The sequence below is a fragment of the Anolis carolinensis genome, chromosome 2 (genome assembly GCF_035594765.1).
Source record: "Anolis carolinensis isolate JA03-04 chromosome 2, rAnoCar3.1.pri, whole genome shotgun sequence".
In the NCBI taxonomy this organism is placed as follows: domain Eukaryota; kingdom Metazoa; phylum Chordata; class Lepidosauria; order Squamata; family Dactyloidae; genus Anolis; species Anolis carolinensis.
Window position 1 is genome coordinate 237,381,555 of NC_085842.1, and position 21,610 is coordinate 237,403,164.

The 21,610-nt window shown below is 39.0% G+C and overlaps 2 long non-coding RNA genes across 3 annotated transcripts in view; both read left to right on the forward strand.

Moving 5' to 3' along the window:
• Positions 1-21,610, forward strand: part of LOC134296599 (uncharacterized) — a 443,110-nt gene that overhangs the window by 409,533 nt on the left and 11,967 nt on the right. The window lies entirely within an intron of this gene.
• Positions 1,435-20,343, forward strand: LOC134295857 (uncharacterized). Of its 2 annotated transcripts, XR_010002439.1 has the most exons (5): positions 1,435-1,639; positions 16,365-16,451; positions 17,038-17,242; positions 18,850-18,986; positions 20,002-20,343. It is a non-coding gene; the product is annotated as an uncharacterized LOC134295857 (long non-coding RNA). The 2 variants fall into 2 exon arrangements; XR_010002438.1 differs by lacking the exon at positions 1,435-1,639 and having other exon boundaries at positions 15,165-16,451.

Sequence of the window (21,610 nt, forward strand, 5' to 3'; positions counted from 1 at the left end):
TTGACAACTAAAATTTTTAATGCTAAGGTAGCTTCCCAGCTGCTGTATGCTTCCAGCATCTGGACTGGTGGCTTAACATCAAAAATAGACCAATAGCAAACACAGTTTTTGTGGGCCCTTTTCCAGCTCCTCAGATGTGTACCATCCTGTGTCTTATTACTCGAATCTGGGGAAACACTCTTGACAACAAGAGCCTGGTGGTGGGCAATTAAATACTGGCTGAAGATCAGAGTTTTGAGTTTAGGACAAGTTGGTTTAAGCAGTTGTTTAAAATCATTTATAAGAAGGACTCCTCCATCGCCCCTTCCACATTCCTCTTAACTCATCTGGGTTTTGACATGGCTCTCAAATCAATCAAACAGAGGCTGTGAGACATTGCCTTTTGTGAGCTCCACTCTCGTTTATATGTATCTTGCTCCCCAAATGCCCTGTCCATATGTTATGTTGGGCCTTTCCATGCAGCAAACTATTTAAAGAATTTGACTGTAGCCAAATACCATTGCCTATTTTCCAAAGCAAGGTGTAAGGATATTGTTAATCTTATTAACCTGCATACCTTGTACACCTATGGAGCAATAAAGGTCTTTGGATATAGTAGTTAAAGGCTAGAAAATTATCCAACAAGATGGATTAATCCAGTATCTGCATTGAAATGCTTATGCCTTTCCATGCCTCTTAAACTCTTAAACTCTTTGCTCAAAGCAAAGAATGATACATTCTCCTGAGATGTTGGCTTCAAAAAGCAAATTCTATGTCTATGTGCATCACAAATGTTTTTGTCATATTCTGCTGGTGAGTCAGTTTTGAGGGCATTTTGAGTTATATATCTCAAGTTTATTTCTGAGTGTTCTGATGTTGAAAAAACTAACACATGTAGCCCCTCATTTTATCCCACGACATATCAACTGCTGAACAGGATTGCACACCTATTGATTTTTTTTCTTCCCAAAACATGGCACACAATAATGACATTTGAATCATTGAGAGGAAAGCAATATAGTGATATTTTTTTCTGTTATGATAAGGTGGGTGGCAATTATTTTTATCACAGCTGCATTTTACTCTTTCCAAGTGGACACACCAAAACCCCATCTTGATGTGTCCAAGAATACTCTTAAACCAATTAAATAGACACATATGACAAAACAAACCCTCCTCCCTATAATCAAGTCTGTGCCCTGAAATTTGGAGGGTTGAGAGGCATCCCTTACAACAGAGCAGGTGTGACATCCAATTTTTCAAAAATGCCTGTCAACAAAGAACATACAAATATAACAAAAATGCCTTATGTTAAATAAATATGAGGCCCTTTCATACTAGGCAGTTATAATACCATGATTCTACTTTAACAGCAATGGAGTTCTATGGAGTTCTAGGCTTTGTAGTGTGGATAGAGACACTTGAAGTCTCCACCTGAGAATTCTAAATACACCTGCCATAAAGTTATATTCCACTTTAGTTGCCATGGTTCCACCCTAACATGGAATATAGCACATTGAATATGGAATATAGCACTGACCAACCCATACAATAATGAGACATCAGATAGCACTTGGAGTGATTTTATTTAAAATATTTAAACTTTATCCCCTGAGATGTGCAAAAGAGGGAGCAATCTAATGTGGATCAGCTGAGACAGGTGGGTAGACTCTCTCAAATGTTCTCCGCAGCTTTTTCTGGGTGAAAAACCCGAGTCGAGAGAGAAACCAAAGGCTGTGTTCCAGACCCTAAGTTGATTGACTTAAAATTAGAGCTGAATCCTTAGGCTAGCCTTGAGGGCAATCTTCTTACCCACCCAACCTCAGGTTTGATGCCATGGAGGGGCAGCTCCAGGTACCTACTCTTCACCAATTGATGCCATGGGTGTTCTCATTTTCTTCCATCACTACTCATGAAGTGATCACTTATTTAATGCACATCTCCAGGTCAAATCTCTGACTACCCAATGTCAGGATGCTTTTCTGTTCATTGCAAATGTCCCTTCCACTATAACACTCTGAATCCCCTTCAGGAGAGATAAAGTGGGGTATGAATAACAACACCAATGCTGTGTAGCACAGGAGGGAATATGTATTCTTGAAAGTACAAGTCTATTGATTGGTTGATTTGAATTCCCCTCTCTGGCCTACAGCAATAATCAGAATTCCTTTCCCTTAAAGATACTTTGGCAAGCTATTCCTAGGATCCTAATTAATTGAGTTAGCTAATGATTTGTTTGTTCATTTCAAAAGCAACTGATTGCTTTTTTGAACCTTTTCTCACATGCTTTTTAAAGAAATGTGTTGCATGGGAAACTGGAGTCACCTTACTATTTTGCCTAGTCTAAGGGCTAATTTGTTTTCCTTTTCCATGTGTTAGCTTGTTTACTTACACATCAGGAAAATATGAGTCATTAAAAATGAGTGGCAGGTAGCTTTTCTCAGAGGAATTAGACAAAGTGTGCTGGGGAACATGTCCTGCTTTACAGGGTTGGAAGAACAGGTACATTGATTTTTTTACAGTGGGAATTTACAAGGAGAAGAAGGAGAAAGGAAACTCTTTTTCTACAAACAGAAATAATCTACTTGCTTAAAGTTGGATTTATCCCGCTGTGATATTTTATGCAACACATTTTATGTTTTAACAATGCCGTCTTGGGGATCTTGGCGTTCTTAGTAAAGTAAACCATCCTGCCCTATGCGCCATCCCTCTTGATTAACATGGGTTAGGAGTATCCAGCATCCTTGGCCATCTTGCTCAGTCATTCCAGCTCCCAATGAAACACAGAGTAATGTGTGTGTAATGATAAGGGAATGGGAGAAATTCACAGCTAGCTGTCAAAGAGGATTTTCCACCATCAGCATTAGCCATATAATATAGTGGCAGTGGAAGGGAATGAATGTGGAGAGAAGTGTGGGCAATCAGCAAGCTTTCATTCAGTGAGATGGAGGAGCCTGTCCTAGACACAAACAACTAATCAGGTGCTGGGGCTGATTGATGTCCTTGCCTGCATTCAAATCTATCATAGTGACCAAGTAATGTCTATCGTTTACCCAGTGGATGTATAAACTAGAAGTAATATATGGCATCTAAGCAAATAGATCATTAATTCTGCTTAATATGTGGGGGCTAATGTTTAAATCTTTTTTTGAAGCAGCAATCTTTCCTTCAGGCAAAATGGGTGTATGGGTGGGTGGTGGGAGGGGGTGGGGATAAAGGTCCACTGTGGTTGAGTAGGCAGTAATGATTTCTTTTAAACAAGTTACAAATTTGCAGTCTTTGATTTTATTTCAGCCTCCACCTTTCACTTGTCAGTTGTCATTAAATCTATCAGGGAATTTATTAACATGTTAATTAAAATGGCTGAAGAGGATCAGAAGTGATGGACTAGCAGAGGCAGAGCATTCCTTATGTTTCCAAGCTATATTCAGGCAACAAACCTTTCCCATTTCTGTTGCCTAATAAATACTTCCTTCCACACTACCACACCCCTTAGTTCCCCATTTTTTTATTCCATGCTGCTGAACGGAAGGTTTTAAACTTTGGCATAGAGTTAATTGCATTTCATTATTGCTTGACTTTTTATTAACAACTTCTTGCCCCACAGAATGGTTTTAAGGTCCACACTTCCTTTGCATCAAATGCATTTGTCAAGTGATAATTTGGATTATAATTAAAGGAAAAATTGAGGTCCCACTGAAACAAATTAGAATTGACTTGGGAGTGGGCAAGAGGAAGCAAGCTATTGACTGGCTTTTTGACCAGAAATCCAGTTTGTTTCTATGTCAGATTTTGAGACAAAAGTACAGGAGGCTTAAATACATACTTAATAGCAGTTTGGTCTCTGGTAAGGAATGAAAACAGTAATGATCCAAAAATTCAGCCAGGGTTGATGGAGCAATGACAAAAGGGCAGCCTCAGCAATCAGGTTATTTATGGTTTTTCTCCAAGGTATTTGCATACAACAAAAATTTCTCCTGACACAACTTTTGATCTCTCATCAGGTCTATACAGATAATAGTGCATTTATAAATAGAAACAGGTTGTATCTTAAATATTGTTTGCTGCAGCATGTATAAGTATGTATACTTGGCACTGAATCATAAATCTCAAGTTTAAGAGATCAAGTCATATTAAAATACGGCACTGAATCACAACTTTCTCCGAGCTAGCACTTCCAGTTTAGTTTCTTAGTGTAATAGCACAAGAAGGTCTAATCATTTTTCATCTTTTATTTATCATGCATGTTACTCTTTCTTTTTTTAAAAAAGGACATTTAATTGGACTCAGTCAAATGCCTGCAAAAATAATATATAGAAAAAGCCCTTAATTCAGGAAGGTTTTCCCATGTGGTTTCTCAAGCTCGAGGCAAAAATAAATTTTTCCCCCTTCCCATAGGAAAACATAATATTTAATAAATAATTGGCCATTTGTTGCTCTTTAATGGAGTTTGGAAATTACAGTTTAAGCTCCTTTCCTACAATGCGAATACTTTCCAAAGACTCTGTCTGCCAGCAGAACTGGCAGTTTCTTGTCATGCAGGTATCTGCTCCAATAAGGCTGATAAAGCTGCTTAGTGACCACTTAAAAAGGACGGAAGGTTGAATTCTCTGGAGCAGACTGCAAATGGATTAGCATTCAGTAAGATAGCTTTCCTATTTGGTAGAGGTAGTCTGTTGAAAAAACACTGGGTGAAACTCATCAGATTATCGTCTAAGGCTAGTTATGACTTAGGCCTTATAATGCAGTTTGAAATGTAGACAAGTGGTTCTCAACCTGTGGGCCCCCAGATGTTTTGGTCTTCAACTCTCAGAAATCCTAGTAGCTGGTAAACTGGATGGGATTTCTGGGATTTGTAGGCCAAAACACCTGGGGACCCACAGGTTGAGAACCACTGATGTAGACTCATATAATGCAGTAACTGCATGTCTGTATTGAACTGCATTGTATGAGTCTACACACAAACTATATATGCAATTTGAAACTGAATTATATGGCAGTGTAGGTGGGTCCTTAAGCAGGATTCACACTGCCAGATAATGCAATGGAACTGCATTACATGGTCAGTGTAGATCCTGCCATAGATGCTATTTCACTGAGATCACAATACTGTATAAGACATATTGACTGCAATTATAACCGGCCTCCAACAAAGTAAGAAGCTGCATTAGCTCTAGGCTTTAGCCTGACCTTTATAGGACCTATCCAACATCATGAACCCTAGCCTCAAATAGCTTCCATCTAGGTAGCTACTTAAAGGTCCATCCTAAAACCCAGAGAAGATGACATTGCCCTCTTCAACACTGTCCTTATATCCCAGGATCTGATCCCAGGTTATGTACTTTGAACTGGATTATATGAGTCTCCACTACCAGATAATCTAGATGATATGGAATCAGATGCTGGGATACAGGGCAGTGTAGCAGGGGCCATTGAGTCACAATCCTCCTTTTTATGTCAATAATTCTTTCCTCCTTGCATAATTGTTAATCTCAATATGACAGCCCTTTATTTAAATAACAAAAATGCCGGTCATATTAAACGCAGACCAGTGCTTAGTTTTAAAAATGGCCCAGTTTGGTCCTATAACAGGCTATTTTGCTGCATCTGTTTGGGCTTCTTTTGCAGAAGGGGAACACTTAGGGGAAATTTGCATGAATACTTAGACCTGTTTTAATTATTTTAATAGGGGATCCTATTGACATATCATACCCCATAAGCAACAAAGCAAGACCAGAGTTTTAGAGTAGCAAAAAGAGCTGAGAAAATTCCAATGTTTAGGGAAGTGGTAAAATGAAATGAAAGTCTTAAGGTTTCTTTAACCTTCATCAATTCATCTCTATACTAGCATTCCCCAATCTGGACCCATTCAGCTATTTTGGACAATGGCTGCTTCTAGGGGGATTTAGACAAATCAGTTTTGCTGTGCAGTGCCTGCACAAACGCTGCAGGAGTTTGTTTGAGATTGGGACAATCTGTGGATTGTGAATTGAAACAGAATCCAGGAACCACAATATCCATGGTTAGACAGCTGTCCAAAACATATTTTCTTTCCCTTAAGCAGTCTGCTGAAATGCACTGATGTGCTGCAGAAGATCAGAGTATGTCTCGGTTTTGTGTCCTCCATGGAATATGCAGCATATTGTTTAGCTTGTTTCAGACTTTCTGGTGAGTTTTTAATGCATTAGGTGTGCTGCAGTGTGGACTGGGTGTGTGTTTTGTGGACACCCTACCCTCGAGCTGACTTCAAACTGCATTAGATATCCAGATACTTTAGATTCATACACCATCATCTTATTTTTCCATTTGTATTGATGAAGGTTGTAATCCAAAACATCTAAGAGAGCACTAGGCTGGGCTGGCTGATACCATATGCCTACATCCTTGCATTAAACATTGTAAGAACTCTGCATAATCTTGCCCCATCCTTGATTCATCCCCAACAATGCATGCATTATAGAAGCTTGATTAATCCCAAGCATTTGGGTTTATATTAGAAGTTGATGAGAAAATGTGAATACATTTGCATTCTATTCATTCAACATTTCTATTCTATGGAATATTTTATTATATGGATATTACATATGTAGAATGCCTCCAGTATACCAAGCACTGTGGTGCCATATTTGTAATATATGCAATAGCCAAGAATTACTTAAAAAGCTCACCTGGAAGTCAGTTTTCTACTTCTTCAGGTTTAAAAATGTTGAGCAGGCAGAAAAGCTCCTTTCAAAAATGATTAAAAATATTTTCTACCTATGTAGTAGCAGGTAAGATTAAACTGTGTAATTACATTCAAGGCTGGTGAGGATATTTTAGTTAAACATGTTAGAGGTCCATACAAAGTACTTGTTTAAGTCATAGCAATAAAGGCAGGAGTAGTCAAACTTGGGCCTTTCAAATAATTTGGTCTACAGTTTTCCAGATAGTGGAGAAAAGGGTAGGTGTACGTTAAGTATAAATATCTGAAGACCAAAGATTCTTCACCCCTAATCATTGTCTACAGATGGAAAATTATTCAAAAATGTTTTTTAAAAGACTGAAAATTATGTTTCTGAAATGTTGGGCAATCCTGGTGGGAAAATCATAGACTGATGAGAATGTTTGTGGTCCCATTCTGCATAACAATGCAGTCTTCAAAATAAATAAATAAATAAATAATTTTTTAAAAAAAATTCCTGTGCATAAACAATAATATTAGATTATTTTAGACAATATGCAATTTCATAAAATTGTATATTACTTTATATGTTGTCAATAATAGAAATTGCTGTTTTCTGTGGGAAAAAGCCACAAGAAAATTTTGCATGAAATAAGCCCAAGCTATGTATAAAATTACTCCCCTGCATTCACTGGGGCTCAGAAAACAGAGGTAGAAGGTAAAAGTTTTCCCCTGACGTTAAGTTCAGTTGTGACTGACTCTGGGGGTTGGTGCTCATCTCCATTTCTAAGCCGAAGAGTCGGCATCGTCCATAGACACCTCCAAAGTCATGTGGCCGGCATGACTGCATGGAGTGCCGTTACCTTCCTGCCGGAGCGGTACCTATTGATCTACTCACATTTGCATGTTTTCAAACTGCTAGGTTGGCAGGAGCTGGGGTTAACAGCGGGCGCTCATTCTGCTCCCGGGATTTGAACCTGGGACCTTTTGGTCCGCAAGTTCAGGAGCTCAGCGTTTTAACACACTGTGCCACCAGGGCCCCCCAGAAAACAGAACCCTCATGAAAATAGAAAAATTGCCCAAACATTGCTGTTCTTGTAGCCCAGCCTGAGCTTGGGCCCATTCAGCCAGTGATTGTCCCTGCACCAGCTTTGCCAGAGGACTCTGAGCTTGGATCTGAGGTGCAGCCAGCTTTGCCAGAGGACTCCGGGTTTGGGCCTGAGATGCAGCCAGAGTCTGTCCCAGTGGATTCTGGGACCAGAGACAGAATGGTTGCAAGCAGGCATTTTGAACCACATTCCTCCCAGCAGTCAAGAACAGATCACCAGGTGCCAGATGGACATTCTAGTTTAGAGAAGGATAATGACAGGACAGCAGCAATAACTCACTGGAGGAGGGAACAAGAATGTTTGCGAAGAAGCAAACAGTTTTTGAAGCACTCTAATGAGTAGTCTTCTCATGAGAGAAAGACTTTGGGTTTTCCTTAAAATGCCTTGTTTTCTCTGCCACAGCCAGAGGTTGCTTATTCAAGAAAGAAGGATCTTTGCTCAGTATTCCTGTATCTTGCTTCAAGTTTCAGCCTTGCCTGCGAATCCAGTTAAATATTCCAGTGATTTTGCTGTTCGGTTTTTATTCCAGTTAAGACCTTTGCCTTGTGTTTCATCATTGACTTTATACCTTGGACTACCTTGGAATCAATCCTGCACTCTGGTCTTGTTTTCCTGTGGTTATCCTTGATTCATGCCTTGGAATTAATCTAGTTTTGGACTATGCTCTTTGAGTGGTTTTTATAGACTCTTGCTTCATGAACTTCAAGTACCTTGCTCTTGTGGATTTAAACCTAATTTACTGATTATGAACTATATTTTGCTTTTGCTTGCATATAATCATCAATAAACAACTAGCTTGCTTTACTCTGGGGTTCCAGGGTGGTTTTGCAGTGCCTATGTAGCCTAGGGGTGCAATAGTTCTTTTATCTGAGTAAACATCTCTATAGAAATGCATTGGAGAACTGAAAAATGCCTAAATATATTCTCTCTAGGAATCCCTAGGTCCTCCAGCACAACTTGTAGTCAACTTCTGGTAGAAGATTGCCACAGAGTTATGTTGGAGGACTTAGAAATTCCTAGAGAGAACCTCTCAAGCAAATCCGTAAACAATAAAAAGTGAAATCTGCAAATGTGGAGGGCTGACTGTCATAGTAGAAAACTGTCCTCACAGCTGGAAGAAAAATTCTAAAATGACTTGTTGCTTCTTTTTCAATAAAATTAGTGAAGCTGTATATCCCTGGATCTTATCTTTGTTGCTGATGAAGTGATGCAGTGATGTCCCTTAGATCTAACGCATAGTATTCATGGGTGAGAAGGTGCCAGCAGTTAAGTTGTAGAGGTTAAAAGGAAATTCACACTCTTAATTTTTGGTGCCAGGTTGCAGAATGTGGAACAATGTGCCAAGATACCAGATGGCGAAACTGCATGTGGTACCCAGCCTGTAGCCAAAACCTACCCTGTGTTCCCTCTGACATAGTTCAGAAAGCTGCCTTGTAACGATGGTTGAAATAAGATTTGGCTGCCAGCCTAGTCAACCCTTGCATATGGAATGGGTTGAAAGTGAAAAGCAATTTTTCCTTGTCTTGCATCTTGTATTGTCATCATCAACATCAACATCATCATCATCATCATTTTTACTGCCTGGAAATACTTGTGGCATTTTCTGCCAAAATAACTGATCTGTCTTTGTATATAATACGTGTGTGTGTGTGTGTTCATGTGTGTAATGAATAACACATATAAAAGCACAAACCATGATCTACCAACTACAAACTACATAACACAAAAATTAAACACAACTTACAACATCTACCTTAAAATTAATAAAAAGTAACAGATAACAGAGATAATAAGATGACTTCCAACTAGCTTTTCTGCAGTTATAATCTGACCTTTAAATACAGTAGAGTCTCACTTATCCAACGTAAACGGGCCGACAGAACATTGGATAAGCGAATATGTTGGATAATAAGGAGAGTTTAAGGAAAAGCCTATTAAACATCAAATTAGGTTATGATTTTACAAATTAAGCATCAAAACATCATGTTATACAACAAATTTGAACAGAAAAAGTAGTTCAATATGCAGTAATGCTATGTAGTAATTACTGTATTTACGAATTTAGCATCAAAATATCATGATATATTGAAAACATTGACTACAAAAATGCATTGGATAATCCAGAATGTTGGATAAGTGAGACTCTACTGTACCTTTGTGTATAATGATGTGAAAAAAATACTGGGTTTCAGAATGAGGGTTTTTTTTGGGGGGGGGGGGAGGCATTGCACAAATTAGTGCAATGTTTTTTGTCCAAGAAATATTCGTATTGATAGTAACAAGATTTGGATATACACTTCTCATAAAATATTCCTTCAAACTGGTATTTAAATGCTTTTCGTCAAATAAAGCCTACAAACCTTTCCTGACCAAAATACCTAAAATGTACCCTGGAACTGCTCTGAGATAAGAAGTACATTTATTTATTACTTATTTATTACAGTATTTCTACCCCATCCTTCTCATCCAATAAGGGTCTCAGGGCGGCTTACAATATAAAATGCATATAAACAATTACAATAACATTACAATTCAATTTAAAACTTAAGTTGCATTAAAACATTCATAAATACACGTATAGATATACAATTAGGTGCATTTTGAGTTCATTTGTCCTTGAATTGTGTGTGTGTGTGTGTGTGTGTGTGTGTGTGTGCATGCTCTGCTTCAAACACCAAAATGCCTTGGGATGGCCCTAATGTACAGTCAGACAGCTACAATGCAAAGTGTCATTGCTGAAGGCTTTCATGGCTGGAATCACAGGTTTGTGTGTTTTCCAGGCTGTATGGCCATGTTCCAGAAGTATTCTCTCCTGACGTTTCGCCCAATCTATGGCAGGCATATCTCACAATCTCTCTCATCTTAAAGACCAGCAAAATGGGAACCCCACATTGAACACAAAAATGCAAAACTACATCAGAATTTGCTTTGGGGATTCCAAACAATTGACTTGAGTTTTAATAAATCCCACTGATATTTAGAATAACACACATAGGATTGTACTTTTAAGTGAACTACCTGCCTGAAGATGTCACCTTAACTATGCAGGATACTACTGTTTTATGATATATGAGAAAACAGGGTCAGAACATACCTCTGAAAATCATTACTCCTTTTCATTAGCAAGTATCTCTTATTTTCCTTTACTAAAGAACCGTGATCTAAATTGCCTCTTCAATTGCATCAGTTTCTTCTTGCCTAGAATTTAAATTGCTAAATATTTTGCCATCTGCTAAAAAAACGGGGGGGGGGGGGAGGTAGAAAGAAAAAGAAAAACTCTTTGTAATGCACATATCACCCCAGTTCAATTTCTTTCATTATCTGCTAAGTTGTGTAAATCTTTCTTTTAAAGATGAGCAGTTATGCTACTCTGGAAAAAAGAAAGCCTTTGAAAGTGTCTCAGCTTGCAAAATGTAGCATTCATAGAACAATTGCCATAATGAAGGATATTTAGATTTCACAGTGGTTCAGGCGATTAACCTAAGAAAAGTTGGCACTCTGTTACTGCAGTCTCTATTAAGGGCTTTTAAGTTAATTACTTACCAGTTGACAGGGTTCGTAACAGAAGCATTCTGAGCTGTTATTTAGCAGTTCTGTGTTATTTAAATTTCTTGAAGCCTGATAGAGCAATTCAGAGATAGTAACATGAGAATATTAAGAGTTAGAGCTCTTAATCTTGGCATGGTCTATTGTAGCGAATCACATTTTGTGCTTTGGAATAACAATGAAAATGGCAATATGCAGAGAATAATGAGTTCTAGGTATAGTAAATCTCAGAAGCATGCATTTCTCCTACAGTGAGTTTGGGACGGGATAGGTTTGCCTGCTTGCTAATTATTGTGGAGTATGGCTGGTGACTGCCACTAGTCCCATCTCCTACAACTGAACTCAATGATTTTTCGTTAAAGAAAATTCCAAGGTGCACAGTGTGGAGGGCGTGGTTGAACTACGGTGAAATTATATATTTATTATTATTTATTTACAGCATTTATATTCTGCTCTTCTCACCCCGAAGGGGACTCAGGGCGGATCACATTACACATATAGGCAAACATTCAATGCCTTTTAACATAGAACAAAGACAAACAAACATAGGCTCCGAGCGGGGCTCGAACTCATGACCTCCTGGTCAGAGTGATTCATTGCAGTTAATTGCACTGGCTTGCTCTCCCGCCTGCGCCACAGCCCGCTTTTTGCTGCCACCAATTATAATTTATGTATTTCTTTTGCTGCCACCATTTAATAACATATATGCCACTGCTCACCAAAGCCAGCACACAGAGAGACCCAAAAATGAGGGAAACTCTGTCTTATGGAACGATGGTTAATAAGCAGACAGGCTAACTCTTTATTATGATGAACAGGAAGTTACACGAACTCTTGAGATGAAGTAAAAACAGAAATATGTTTATTTGTACTTGAACAGAAAGGTTGCATATTGGTTTCAATAATATATCAGGCTGGTTACTTAAACAGATATTGGTTTCTTTAACTCGAGTTGCTTTAAAAATATGTTCCCTCACAAAGAAATATAAACAGGCTTTTTAAAACTTTGAGTCCTCTCTCCCTAAGGCTCTAAATGCAAGCACTCTAACCCTTAGAGGCTCACTGCAATTCTTAGCACTTCTTCCTGAAAGCTAATTTAACTTTTCCCTCAAAGAAGTTTCCCAAAACCTTCCTTCCTTCCTCTTCAAAACTCCACTTCCTAACTGTTCAAACTCCAAACCCAATCTGAACTAAAACTCTGACTGAATAGCTCTTACTGTCTCCCTGGCCCTGCCTACCTCCTGTTGCTAAGCAACTCCCTCCAATTTCATCAACCAATCAGACTGCACTTCCATACTTGAAGCTGCCTGAGCACTCCTTCCCCTTAGCTTAGCCTTTTCCAAGCAAGGCCTTGAACTTCCTTTACACACCAACCCTGCAAGGTAGGCCAATCCGTTACAAAAAGGATGCACCCAGTGGATGGTACCATGTTAATGACATATGCAGGTATAACTTGTCCAAAGAAATTGTGTTCTGCATCCAGAACAAATACTGATATGCATTGTGTGATCCTCACTGGGCTTCTGCTCACTTCCCTAATGTGACCTGGGGCCCTGTTATGGAGCATGCAGAGGCCCAGTGGAGAACTTTGTATTATACATTGAAACTGTCTTCCAAGTACATTTAGCAGTGATCCTCTGGCCCCACTCTCCTACAAATAGTTTTCCAGTCAGTGCTCCTTTCCACTCAAGGTTTTGCATTGTATGCAACAAGTTATGACCTGTTTCTGCCACATGGTCTTCATAATAAGAAATCAATTTGTCAAGTTGTACTTTCTTTGAGAAATCTGGCTCAGTATAATCCCCTTTAGTAAGGCAAGTCTATTCAGAAACGCAATCCCACTGAAGAAAGGTTCAGTAATATTGTGATAGTATTTAGACAATCTAATAGTTTATAATGCATGTACCTTGGCTTGCTGAACCTTTCTTTTTTATCACCTCCAAGTCATTTAATACACTGTGAGTGAAAGACAGCTGGAGTCCAACAAAAGAGAGCAGACAGAAAACACAAGCCGGCCTCTGATCCCTTAGAGGCATTTCTAATTATTACATAAGCCCTTCTGCTGTAGTAAGCATCCAGTCTCTTGAAGGATTTGACAAAGATGGTTAACCTTTTCTTCCTGCCCATTAAACCCTTCTACAGCTGACCAGTTAAGGGTCCTGGTGGCACAATACTTTTGGAAGTAAGTGAGAGATTTTTCTTCCCCTCTGGGCCACTTCTTCCAATGTGGAAATGGCCATTGTATTGCAACTTTGTAAACTTTGAGAAATGAACTCATTTTTGCAGTCAAGAAGACATACCGTGTTTCCCCGAAAATAAGACAGTGTCTTATATTAATTTTTGCTCCCAAAGATGCTCTAGGTCTTATTTTCAGGGGATGTCTTATTTTTCCATGAAGAAGAATTCACATTTATTGTTGAACAAAAAAAAAAAAGAACATTGATTATATACTGTACAGTAGTTGTCATCATTAACCAGCATAACCAGACAAACTGTGAATCCTATCAAGAATTTCTTGTTACTACAAATATTTCCATGTACAACAATCTATGGCATGTACACTTACCGATCCTGCATGCTTCCAAACACTAACTTTTCTAGGTCTTACTTTCGGGGGAGGCCTTATATTTAGCAATTCAGCAAAACCTCTACTAGGTCTTATTTTCTGGGGATGTCTTATTTTAGGGGAAACAGGGTAGTTGTGGAGTGGTGGTGTCTGAGTGAGCACACTTATGTGTGTGTTTACATGCCTTCATGTGTTTGAGAACAACCAGAATTTATAATCTCATTAGAATCTGGATACTTTTCATTTTTCCTTTTCATATATTGGCTTTATTGATTGCTGACATTTTTAAAAATCCGAATCTTCAGTAATTTTCCCTAAATTTATTTCAGGATTCCTGAAAATAATTATATTTAAAGTGCAGGCAACTATCTCTATTTGACTTGACAAACCTCAAGCTCTTCCAATGAGTTGAAGAGGGTGGGCCATTTTAATAGGTTTTTCATCCCTGTAGTGGTAGGTTGTAGCTGTGATATTAGCCCTGATCAGAAAATAATATTTCTATGACAACTTGGAGGTATTGGTCACTTCTGCTCACAAATCCATATGTTCCAAGCTAAAAACCGCAACAAGGGTATGATCTGCAGAAAGTGTAGATCCAGAGACATATTGAGATAGGCCCATGTTTGTCATGGATACCATGAACTCCTGAGCTGTACCTGACAAATTGTCCTCCAATGGTATATTGAAGTCACCCAGAAGCAAAAGTTTCGGAAACTCCAACAATATTCCATAAGCTCGGGCAGGGAATCTGTTAGGCTGCAGAGTGGATGGTACACAATCAGAATTCCCAGTCTATACCTAGTTTTCATAGTTACACACATGCAATGTGATTCAACTCCCTAGTACAGGCATTGGCAAACTTTTTTGCCTTGGGGTTGCATTGTGGGCTCAGTCAGGAGGGCCAGGCCAGGAGGGATGGGGGCCAGGCACATGCTGGGTGGGGAGGGCCAGGAAAGGGCAGGGCAGGGGTTATCCTCAGGTTGTTGACTTCTCACCCCATCCTTATGCTGGGGAAAAGGCAAGACATGCGACGACTTTCCAGATCCTTCTCGCTTGATTCTCGAGCTGTCCTCTTGACATTATGCCAGGAGGAGGGAAAGACAGATGGTGGCTGAGAGTGCTCTGGAGGGGTCTCAGCTGCTTTGTGCCTTCCTTGAGTCATCCTCCTGGCATAAGGATGGGGCCGCTTATGCTAGGAGAAGGGCAAGACACACGGTGGCTAAGAGTGCTCCAGAGGACTCTCAGCTGCTGTGTGACTTTCTCCCTCATCTTTTTGGCATAAGGATGTGGTGGGCCACCATGTCCTTATGCCAAGAGGACAAGGAAAATAATGAGGGCCTGAGGTAAGTAACCATCTGTCCCCCGGGCCTTAGTTTGCCCATGCCTGCCCTAGTAGGTAATCTATTCTGGTTAAGATGGTGTTTATAGAGCACAACTGCTCCCCTGGGACCCATTTTTCCTCACTTGTTCATTAACATAGCACCCAGCTGGAAGAGCCTGAATCCATGTTGGCCCCCTATCATCCCCCAATAAAGCATGCCAAGAAAACCTCCCATCTTTGAGGAGATCATAGTTTATGCACTGTATATGTGTGCAGCTGAATGATCCAGTTCCCTCTAGGCATGCCAAGTAGTAAGGGACATGCATTTCACAATGTACAACACAATACTGAAACTTCATTTTAACCATAAGTATATTTAAACCTGCTCCTTGAAATCATTCAGTATTAGCATCTGCCCCCTTAGTGGGATCATAATTTAAACATACCTTTTATTATTACCAACAGCCATTTCTTGAACACCATACAAAGTATAGGTGAAATCTCCTTTTAGGTAGTTCAAAATATTAGTGTAAAGGAAAAACTGAATAGCTTTATGCTTTAGGGAAAGTGATATGAAAACATGACAAAGTAATGCAGCTAATAAAATAAACATTAAATTAGAAGAAACGGGGAATAATAAGTAGAGAGTATTCTTTATGACTCCAGTAATGCCAAGGGAAAGAATTTAGATTTCTTAACAGAAATGAAATGGATCAGCAATTTTAGTCAGTGAATATTAGGCAACAGAGCCAGCAAAGGAGAAACTAATGGCTACATAAAATTAATAATCTGATATAGTTCATGTGAATTGTGTTCTTCTTTGTGAATAGCAATGGAATAAAAGGGAGAGGGAGAGATTTTTAGCATTTCAAATTTGTATATATTTGTTTAAGGCAATCTTTTACAGAAAATGAATGCTTTTTTCCATCCCATTCCATTTTACATGATGTTTGAGCCCCAGTCCTCATCAACACCATCATTCTCATCACCTCTTCATGCCATGCTACATTATATAGATGATAATACAAATCAATGTTTTAAATGAAGTGATACATTTGGGCATGTGCTGCTGAGCACCATTATTATAAAGTTACTATATCTTTCACTGTGGCTGAATCATTGAAAAAATGTGTTTTGTCCCGCTCCCAGATCACCTATTGATAAATGGCATTATTTTTCTAGATCAAAAGGGAATTCTAGAGAAGATTCTAGACATATATTTCAAGTTGGAAATTAAGTTTCTTGTTTCTTTAACTGGTCCTTTACAAGGTAAGGAAGTGGAACATTTCTTCAATATAAAGGTCCAAGAAGTTTTCTGTAGAATTATTGAAGATTTACCTACAGAGCCTTTTAGAGGAGCAGCAAATAAACACAGTGTCAGAAGTGTAAATGACAGTAACTTATATGTAGGAGGAAGCACAAGCTGGCATCACTTTTCTTTATGAAACCACGTTTTCTGATGCTTACTGTCAAACCTATTCAACTGTTGATTCAGAAATCTGAAAGCCTGTTCAACTCAATGAGGCTTCTGTTTGCAAATTAAAATTCAGACACATGTTTCAACATACACACATGCCTCCTCCGTACCAAACACTTTGATTCTATGTGCTGTCACTGGTGGGATAGAAAGAAATTGCTTCCTCTGACTGTGTATCTCCCAGTGGTAGTTTTTCAAAATGTTGATGAAATATTGCTGTCAGAAGAGGCAGGTATCTATCAGCTTACATGCTTAGCAACTGTGGGCTGGAGGAAAAACATTAATTCCTCATACAATCATATTTTTGCTTGAGATTATAATGACTATAATAAATGCTTCTGCGTGTGCACGTGAGTTTAAGATTTCCTTCTCTTACAGGCTACATTTAATCTCCTCGGTCCCAGTTTGTGGATAAGAAACTGATGCACTTTGCTGCCTCTGAACATGGTTTCCATTTTGCTGACAAAGTAATTCCATGCTTCTCTAGGGAACAAAAGGGGACAGAAAGAAAGAAACTAGAAATCTGCTACTCAGTTACAATGTTGTAACGTCAACAGCATAGCTGAGATAGTCTGGAATATTGGTATGCAAAGATAACTTGTGGCATCTTTGAGTCTGACTCAGAAAACAAATCTGAGGACTAAGGGCACATCTTGTACACTGACTATTTAGGTTGAAATCAGTTCCATGGTGGCCAAATACCAAAGTTGATCAGGGGTAACACAGGCCAAGGCCACTTTAAGGCAGGTTTGTCCTGTGTTAACCAAAGACATGGGATAATCCAAATTCTGGCACAGAATTTGGGCAATCCTCTTACATTGGGCCCATCTGAATAGTTGGGGCAGTTTTGAAGTAGAACCAGATGCAACTGTTCTCACTGTCATTCCATGTTTCCTGGGCTCAACTGATCTGGGGACATGGGATGGTAGTTACCATTCTCTGATATCATCCATGGCACAGCAGTCTCTGGGCGCGATAGGGACAATGGGAGGGATTGGTTGTCCAGTGGCAGCGAACCATGTTTGGTGCTGCTGAGCACTAAGAATGCCTTTCCACCTCTGCAGCAACTGGGGGAGTGCCTGCCTGACCCACATAGGGGCCAATTCAACATAAACAACACTGAATCAGCCCCAGATTGTTGATTTAATATAGAGGCATCCTAAGTCTACTTCCTCAGATACCATGCAGTCATGCTGGCCACATGACCTTGGAGGTGTCTACCGACAACGCCGGCTCTTCGGCTTAGAAATGGAGATGAGCACCAATCCCCAGAGTCAGACATGACTGGACTTAACGTCAGGGGAAACCTTTACCTTTACCTATTCATATTTATGACAGTGATACCATTGCCACTAGCATAAATGATCTCTGAAACCCACCTTAAAATATAGCTAGGAGTTGTGACTCTACCCCAAGAGTTCTCTACCCATGCTTGGCACGTTAAATTAAAAGAAATTGGAATAATAACCAGAGAATATTTCAGTAATGCCAAGGGAAAGAATTTAGATTTTGTAACAGAAATAAAATAGATCAGCAGTTTTAGTCAGTGAATATTAAGTGATAGAAGAAACTACTCCTGCTGGCAGGAGAGAGGTGGACACATCATCCTTCAGTGCCTTGTTCACTAGCATTGTCGAATTCCACCACTCAGTGCAGCTGGCTGGATTTTAAGGTGGTTTCTTAAAGTATGATTGAGAGACAGCTTGTAGTTGACATCATGGCTACAGGACTACTGCAGGACTTCAGTCACATTTGGTAAAAAAACCCAACCCCCCCCCCCAAAAAAAAACAGCACATAGCTGTTTCCAAAAGCAGGTACCTAAATTAGCACCCTCCCATGGGTGACTAAAACAATGGCGAAGCAACCAGGCATTTCATAATTGCATCAGACTGCGAAAGTTTAGCTAACCATGGTCCCTTTATGAGAAAACAATTGTGCTCAAAACCAATAGAGGCATATTTTATTTCTTATACAGATGCACAAAAGTAGCAAACAATCTGTGGAATAGCAGATAATTGATGGCTTGCAAAGCTGTGAGGTGGGGCTAAGAGGTCCTTAGGGCACTCTTGGACTTTAGATAGAATTGCTAATTAAATAACTGAACTGACACTAAAAAGTGACAAAGCAAAGTACTGCAGAATAAAAAAAGATTATTGAGTTCCAAAGTCTTCTATCTCTTTTTGCTTCAGAAATTTTCTAAATTGGACCCATGATCAAAAAAGAACAGTAGAATAGATGAAAGGATGTCCAGGAACAAGCTCAGAGTTGAAGAATTTCCAGGTGGAAATAACCACAGTAAAAAAAATCCCTAAAGAAATTAAGAATGGTAACATTCACTGAAATGCAAATAGGGTTAGATTAGGAAATTTCAGGGTCAAAGAGGGAGTTAGAGCCAAGGTTCTACAGTGGGCAAAGGCATATGTGAAACAGATAGCAGTATAGCAACCAATCAGTTTCACAACATGTGACCTTTCTGTCTCTGTTTGGTCACCAAGTAATTTAATACACTTGGTGAGGGTGTCTATTAACCAATCTATAGAATATGTCAAATCTACAATAAGGAGAATCTTTGTACTCCCCCTTAAGTTCCTTTTTGTAGAATTTGTCTTTCCTTGAAAATTTAAAATTCTAGTTTTCTTGTCTGAATTGCCAACAGAGCAATAAAGGACACCTGTACCACACACTAACTGTCAATAAAGAATGTGTTATGAAAAGTAGACTGAAGTCAAACTGGTATAGTCAGCCAATCATTTATAAATAGTTCTGTTCATATTTTCTCTAGTAACACATTATGCTCTAATTGTTGCCTAATGACATAAATGTCACTGTTGGATGCTAGGCCTAGTTATTATGAATGATGCTGCTAATTAGACTAATATTACAAACAATACAAACAGGAATATTGATGCCTTCAGCTGTCACTGTTGATAGTTGACTGCATGAATACTAGTAGCACTTCTTAAAAAATGATATCGAAAGGGGGAAATGCTTCATTAATTCAACACGTAAGGCAGCCCATCCAGCCCATCTAGTAAGAGTTACTTTAACTGATAATCCTCTTTTCCCCCAACCACCCTGTGCTTCCTGGTTACAAATCAGATAGCACCCCTTGGTAGATCGAACCCAAGAGCAGGGTTGGCTTTCATTCCACCTTGTGTTACATTCTGATACATGGCGAGATGGAATGTGACTTTCCTAGTTGATGCTGACATATCATGACGCAAGAGAGTGAAAGTGTCATAATCAACACATTGCAGTGTGATCTGCCACCCATGAAATAGAATGCTTCTAAAAGAAACATGTCAGTGCCAGAATAAACCCTTAACTTTATTTTATTACAGCTAAATCCACCAGACTGTCTAACTGACTCAAGATTTCTCTACAGTTTGGCTTGCTATGCCCACCAATATAGGAAGATGGAAAGAAGTTTTTTGCCCTCTGGATCATTTTGCCCACCAATATAATATGATGGAAGGAAGTTTTGCCTTTTGATCTAGCTAGAAAAAGCAAGACAAAGATGAACTATGACCATGACTATGTAATAAACTTTGTTTATTAATGTTGTTTCTTTCCAACCTCAGAAAAGGATGGTAATGTTTCCAATGGCACTAGTGATACTGTTTCAGGGACCATAGCATTACATCATTAATGTATTTACTAGCAGTCATATATCTTAGCAGTAATAAAATCACAAATGCAAAATGCTTGGGAATCCCAGTGTTTGAGAAACATTGCTTCAATACTCCAGTGCAATTTATTTTACTTTTTTTTTTTGCTCCCTCAGTCTCAGAAAAATATACTTGGGGGGTCAAGCTGCTATGTGAACTTGAAGTGGAAAGTTATAATTATGCTACACCTTGAAATTTCACTGTGCTATCCAAAGGCTCCAGTGTGATTTCAAAGTGCTAATGTGTTTTAGGTTCCATGTCCCTCTTGCAAACACATGGAGAAATCAACTTTTAGTTAGGAGCATAAAATACAGAACTCTGTTCTGAACATTAGCTTTCATTCGTTTTGACGTCTACTACTGTTGCATTTACAACTGAGAGAAAGTGGCAAGAATCAGCAATTGGGTGAAGTAGGATGGAATTTCAATTTGTTCCCACACACCCAGAATTTTCTTTACTCAATATCTTGAATTTTTTTCCAATCAAGGTATGGACCAAAGGAAAAATTATTTTTGTGGAAATTAACTGAACCCAAAATCAGATTACTGAGAACCTCCTTCTCAGTACCATATCCTGTGTAAGTCTGTCTTTCCCTGGACACAAAACAGTACTTATTCCTCTTTGATGTCTTAAGTAAAAGCCATCTATTAACATTTCTTGGGATGCAGGGAAAAAATGGGCTTGAAAAAAATCGAATTTACCTAAATAGACCTAGGGTTGTCTCTAAAAAGGGAATGTTGAGCCCCTTCCATACAGCAGTATAAAATACACATTGAACTGGATTATGTGGCAGTGTGGTCTCAAATAATCCAGTTCAGAGCAGATATTGTGGGTTATCTGTCTTGATATTCTAGGTTATGTGGCTGTGTGGAAAGACCCTTGGACATCCATTCTCACAATACCTGAAGCCTTCTGACCCTGCCTCTCAAAAGGATGAAATAGTTGTCTTTCACTCAATTCACAAAACTGTCCAATTGCAATGCCACCTGGCCCTTCCCCAGCACTAGAACTGATTAACCTGTTCCATGTTGAGTTAGGTCAGCTATAGAGGAGCTGATATTTTAATCCAGCACTTCCTAGTTTCTAATATGTACAGAGAATGTATACCTATGTTTCTCTGAGAGCTGTTGCAGACCAAGGGCTCCTTCATATTCACCGCTTGTGCTGAATTTCATGTTGCTTCTTGGCTTTCCCCCACCCAGACTCTCCTTTGAAGCATAAGAATTGTAAGAGTTGTAATGACAATGGAGAGGTTGGATAGGAAATAAATAAATGGATACTG